Source organism: Aotus nancymaae, unplaced genomic scaffold (assembly GCF_030222135.1).
Source record: "Aotus nancymaae isolate 86718 unplaced genomic scaffold, 86718_ANA_hifiasm-v0.15.2.pri h1tg000011l, whole genome shotgun sequence".
Taxonomy (NCBI): Eukaryota; Metazoa; Chordata; class Mammalia; order Primates; family Aotidae; genus Aotus; species Aotus nancymaae.
In genome coordinates, this window is record NW_026988422.1 from 60,251,485 (window position 1) to 60,257,945 (window position 6,461).

Below are 6,461 nucleotides of genomic sequence, written 5' to 3' on the forward strand. Positions count from 1 at the left end.
CTACTCATAACCTTCAGATGATCAAGCCATCCTCTTCCAAAACATGCTCCCTATCAGTCATCAATGTTTATTCCACAAACATGTTTTGAGCACCTGCCATTCTGCACATAATACTTTGCAAGTTACTCTGGAATGCACAGTTCTGTTGTGTCATTGTTGACTGCAACAATTGCAATAACTTCCTAACCAGCCACACTGCCTCCAATCTCTCTCCTTCCACAATCTTTCTTGCTCACAAGGGTAATCTTTCCAAATGCAAGTCTGATCATCATACTCCCCCGCTTCCATTTCTCCTACAGAAGAAAGCCTAAAGTCCCCAGCATGGCATTTGAGCCTGGCCATGGCACCCAGGCCCCACCAGCCTCTCCTAGGCTGTAGCCCATCCTTTCTACCCTTATAATGTGAGCTCTGAGACTTATGAACTACTATTTTACAAGAACATCGTAAGCTTTCTTAATTTGGAGTTTTGCTCATACTTTCCTCTTAACTAAAATTCCTTCCCCTGAATTTTCTGTTCAGAAAAACCCTACGGGGTCAATTTTAAAAACCCAGGCTTCATGAGACCTTCTCAGTAAAGTCTTCTCCAAGGCTGAATGAAGCATGTCCTCTGTGGTTCCAGAGCATTTTGTCCATGTCAATCATAAGCACTTCTCATAGCATATTACTATTAGGTTTATACTCATGAATTCTTGCAAGGAAAGGACTGGATCTAAGTCACCATTCTGTACGAAGCACAAATACCTGCCAATGCGCACTCAATATATGTTTGAAGAACCAAAGTGAGCTACTTATTTCAACCTTCTCTCTTCCCAGACGGGGACCCTGAGGGTAAAGAGGAAGTGACTGGCAATGGGTACCCTGTGTTTAATCAGTGTTCTTTCCGTGCAAGTAAGAAAAAAAATCTTCAACAAAAAAGGAATTTATTTGGTGCATTGAATTCAAATCTCAGGCACAATTTCAGTCTAAAGATTCGAGAAGTATCATCAAGACCCAATTCTCAGCTCCACTTTCCATCTTTATCGGCTTCATTCTCCTGTTCTGAATCAGAACAAAATGGCTGCCAATAGCTCCAGTCTAAATTCCTCCACCCCCACCCCCCACCCCTCAGTTTATATCAGTGGAAAGAGAATGTCTTTTTGTGGTCATGTAAGCAAAAGTTTCAACGTTTGTTCTGATCATGACTTGAGTCATATGCAATACCCTGATTGGCAAGTTGCAGGTCACATGTTCATCCACGCATCTTTGGGTAGTCAACTCCATCAAGCATGTGGACTGAGCATGGGAGAGGAGTGATTCCTTCCAGGTTAATGCTGTCTAACTGAACGTTCTGTGGTGAGTTCATGGAAAGGTCACAGAGGGCAGCTTGAGTGGCATCTCTGTGGCCATATCATTATTCTGAGTCTCACAGTTTCTAAAGCTACAGAATACAGGAGATGCCTTCCTTTCTCTTTCCCTCCATCTCTCCCTCCCTCCCTTTCCTTCTCTTCCTTCCTTCTTTCCTTCTATCCTTCCATTAGCCATACCATGAGCACCTCCTAGGTATAATTTTCTATGCAAATACCTTACATTATTGATTCATTCATTCATTCATTCACACATCCATTAAATGTCTTCTATGTGCCAAGCATTCACTCTAGGAATTAGAATGTGAGCAAGAAAGACAGGTTCCCTCCTGGAAAGTAAGACAACACCGATTAACTATTTACCAATACTATAGGCATTAGAAAGGGAGAGGACAAGACAGCGGCCTTCAGCATGTCTAGAGGAAGCCTTGGTGACATAACTTGAGACTGGAGGAAGAAGAGTGAGGGACTGAGTGAGGGGGTGTGGTCCAGGCAGAGAGACAGCAAGGGGCAATAAAGGGTTGGAAGCAGAGGTATGACCTGCTGAGATCTGCATCTTTAAAAGACCCCTCTGGGAATTATGCTGAGTTTAAAAAGCCAATCCCTAAAGATTCCATACTGTATGATTCCATTTATATAACATTCTTGAAGTGCCAAAATTACAGAAGTGGCGAACAGGTTAATGGTTGTCTGGTTGTCAGGGGTCAAAGTTGGGGTGAGATGGAAGGAGAAGAGTTTGGCTATAAAAGGGCAGCATGAGTTGTTATGAACTGAATGTTTGTGCCCCCTGTCCCTGAAATTCATATGCTGAAGCCCTAAACCCCAATATGACTCTATTGGAGATAGGGTCTGTGAATAGGTGACAAAGGTTAAAAGAGATCATAATAGTGGGGCCCTAATCCAATAGGGCTAGTGCCTTTACTAAAAGAGGAAGAGACACCAGCATTCTCTCGCTCCATCACGTTAGAACACAGCGAGAAGGTGGCCATCCGCAAGCAGGAAGAGGGTCCTCACCAGGAACTGGATTAGCCAGCACCTTGATCTTGAACTTCTGGCCTCCAGAACTGTGAGAAATAAATATCTGTTGCTTAAGACACTCAGTCTGTGGTATTTTGTTATGGCAGCCTGGGCCAAGTAATATACCAGTGTCGTGGGTTGAATAGTATCCTCCCAAAATTCATGTCCACCCAGAACCTCTGACTATGACCTTGCTTGCAGATGTAATTAACACAAGGATCTCAAGATGAAATCATTCTAGATTAAGATGAGCCCTAAATCCAATGACTGATGTCCTAATAGAAAGAGAAGGGAACATACACAGAGAGACATGGAGAAGAAAGGAGGTCAAGGTGCCGGCAGAAATTGGAGTTATGCTGGTACGAACCAAGAAATGCCGGGAACCACCCAAAGCTGGAAGAGGCAGGAAAGGTTCTCCCCTAGAACCTTCAGAGAGAGGATGGCCCCACTAACACTTTGATTCAGACTTCTGGCCTCCAAAACGGTGAGAATAAATGTCTTTTTTTTTTTTTTAAGACAGAAGTTTGCTCTTGTTGCCCAGGCTGGAGTGCAATAGTGTGATCTCAGCTTACCGCAAACTACGCCTCCCTGATTCAAGCAATTCTGCCTCAGCCTCCTGAGTAGCTAGGATTACAGACGTCTGCCACCATGCCCAGCTAATTTTGTATTTTTAGTAGAGATGGGGTTTCTCCATGTTGGTCAAGCTGGTCTCAAACTCCCAACCTCAGGTGATCTGCCTGCCTCGGCCTCCCAAAGTGCTGGATTACAGGCATGAGCCATCGCACCCAGCCAAATGTCTATTTTTAAGCCACCACATTTATGGTCATTTCTTACAGCAACCCTAGGAAACTAATACAACAAAGGACCCATGTGACACCAGGACTGTTTTTTATTTGATCAATGTGGATATCCTAGTAGTGATATTATACTATAGTTTTGCAAGACATTACTATTGAGGCAAACAGGGTGAAGGGTGCATGGGAGCTCTCTGTATCATTTCTCACAACTGCATGAGAATCTACAATTATCTCAAAATAAAAATTTTAATTAAAAAAATTTCCTCTGGGAGCCCTGTGGTAAACAGAGAGGAAGCTGAGAGACCAGTTGGTGCCATTGAAGCCGTTCATGGGCAAGATAATAGCCAATAGGCCAGGTGGTTACCAAGGAGACAGAGAGGAGGTTGAGTTGGGGAGAAAGTTAGAAGGTGGAAGTGACAGCACCTGGGGACCAACTTGGTGATGGGAGTGAAGGAGTAAGAAGTGTCCATGATGACTCTGGCTTGTACAACAAAAGTATGGTGGTGGCTTTAACAGAGGCCTCTGGGCAAAGGGCAGATTTGGGGAGAAAAGGATGGGAACCAAAGCACGTTTAGGATAGAACAGTTCAAAGAACCAGGCTACCCTGCTTCCTCTCAGAAATGGCCATCTGGCCACCATGCTGTCTTTATCTCACATCTTTACTCCACAAGAGAGATTCTAATTGAGTCCATTTCCTACATTCCAACATGGAGCAGGGCAGACATGTGCTAGGCTACCCCCTGGGTCCCTCTTGTGATCACTGTTTGCTTGTCTTCTTTTCCTTGGAAACTGAACCTTGGTCTCAAGGCACAAGACATGGCCACTTCATTCAGAGAGACTGAGACTCTGGTATGGCAAGAACTTAGGGTTTCCGGTGTCTCCAGTACAGCCAATGGAGCTTAGCAGAGCTGGTTGAGGTTGGAGGAAGACTGGTCCTAAAAAAAAATCTCTCAAGTCAATGTCCAAGCAAAGAAGGACCAGAGCTCTTTACATCAACTCTAGCTTTGTTTTCTGATGAGAGGGAAGGTTGGAGGAGTCTTTTAGAACCAAGCTGGAGGACTAACACAGCCTGATCTCATGGCTCATCATAAAGCTACAGTAATCAAAATGGTGCCATATTGGCATCAATATAGACAAATAAATTAGCGGAATAGAATACAGAATCCAGAAATAGACCCACACACATGAGCAACTGATTTTTGAAAAAGATGCAAAGGCAATTCAGCAGAAAGAGTACAGTCTTTTCAATAAATGCTGCTGGAATAACTAAATATCCATATGGAAAAAGTTGAACTTTGACCTATACCTTACACCATATACAAAAACAAACTCAAAATGAATCACAGAATGAAATGTTAAATCTAAATCTCTAAAACCTTAAAAGAATGCATAAGTCAAAAACTTTTGTGATCTTGGGTTCAGCAAAGATTTTTTAGATAAGGTATTAAAAGCATAATCCATAAAATATGATGTTGGAATTTGTCAAAGTTTAAAACTTCTGGTCTTTGAAAGTCTTTTTTTTTTTTGAGATGGAGTCTCGCTCTGTCACCCAGGCTGGAGTGAAGTGGCACCATCTCTGCTCACTGCAACCTCTCTGCCTCCCGGGTTCAAGCGATTCTCCTGCTTCAGCCTCCTGAGTAGCTGGGATTACAAGTGTGTGCAACCATGCCCAGCTGAATTTTGTATTTTTAGTAGAGACAGGGTTTCACCATATTAGTCAAGCTGATCTCAAACTGCTGACCTCATGATCCGCCCGCCTCAGCCTCCCAAAGTGCTGGGATTACAGGCATGAGTCACCTCGCCTGGCCTGAAAGTCTTTTAAGAGAGTGAAAAGGCAAGCCACATACTGGGAAAAAATATCTGTGATCATGTATTTGATCAAGGATATGTATCTAGAGAGTGGGACGTCCAGCTTAGAAGTGGGAACCTTCATTGCGCCAATGACGAGAAAGAGAATTAAATATGGGTGATGTTGAGAAAGACAAGAAGATTTTTGTTCAGAAGTGTGCCCAGTGGCATACCAGGAAAATAGAGGCAAGCACAAGACTGGGGCTAATCTCCATGGTCTCTTTGGACAGAGGACAGGTCAGTCTGTTGGATTCTCTTACACAGATGCCAATAAGAACAAAGGTATCACCTGGGGAGAGGATACCCTGATGGAGTATTTGGAGAATCCCAAGAAGTACATCTCTGGAACAAAAATGATCTTTGCTGGCATTAAGAAGAAGGCAGAAAGGGCAGACTTAATAGCTTATCTCAAAAAAGCTACTAATGAATAATAATTGGCCACTGCCTTATTTATTACAAAACAGAAATGTCTCATGACTTTTTTATGTGTACCATACTTTAATAAATCTCATACACCAGAATCTAGATCATGAATGATGGACAGAATATTTTGTTGGGCAATCCTGATGTAAAACTAAGACTGACTTGTGGTTAAATGAATATGTTCAGTTTTTTGAATTTTAATAGTAATTCCAATTCAGTAAACGCTATCACTGTTTACCCCTTCTAAATATATGATTAGACTTCGTTAGTAATGTCCAGCTTTTCACAATGGTGAGTGCCATCTTAAAACTTATTGGAGATTGGTTTTATATTTAGATTCATATAACTGGTTATGTGAACATATTTAAATACTGGGGAAATTCCTTCACTGTCTGAGAACCAAGCAAGATTCCCCTGTGTTTTGTGTTCATTTGCCTCTGAAAGGCAAGGGTTGAAGATAAATAAGATTAACAATATCTACTTTATATTTTTGGTCTTAACTATGCCAATCTAATTAGAATTCCCTGTATTTAAAATGGTTCCTTTTACTTATTGAAAGGCATTTTAGTGTGGTTTATGTGTAATATCAAAGATTTCTTTTAACACTTCTCATATTTTATAAGGTCACATGCTTTTAAAATAGTAGTAAGTTAAGCTTCACTCTTGAATTCTTTACAATCTGAGTCAAACTAAGTTACAATTTAGGATTATCTTTAAACAGCCATTCAGAAACATGAAACCATAGAGCTACTGTGTATTTGTGATTGAGAATGGTGGTTTTGCCAACTTAAAAGGATTAAAGTAGAGGAGATATATATGCACAAATTTTAAAATTACATGTGATCATAAGACTTAAGACAATTAAAAAGAAAACCACAGATTAAAAAAAAAAGGATACATACCTAGAACAAAGACCTTTCAAAACTCAATAAAAAGAAAACAAAGAACACAATTTTTCAAATGGGCAAAAGATTTGAACAGATATTTTAGCAAAGAAGATATACAAATGGCAAATAAACACATGAAAAGATGC

The 6,461-nt window shown here is 41.2% G+C and overlaps 1 pseudogene; it reads left to right on the forward strand.

Moving 5' to 3' along the window:
* The first annotated feature begins 5,119 nt into the window (after window positions 1-5,119).
* LOC105734111 (cytochrome c-like) lies at window positions 5,120-5,436 on the forward strand (annotated as a pseudogene).
* Window positions 5,437-6,461: the final 1,025 nt, after the last annotated feature.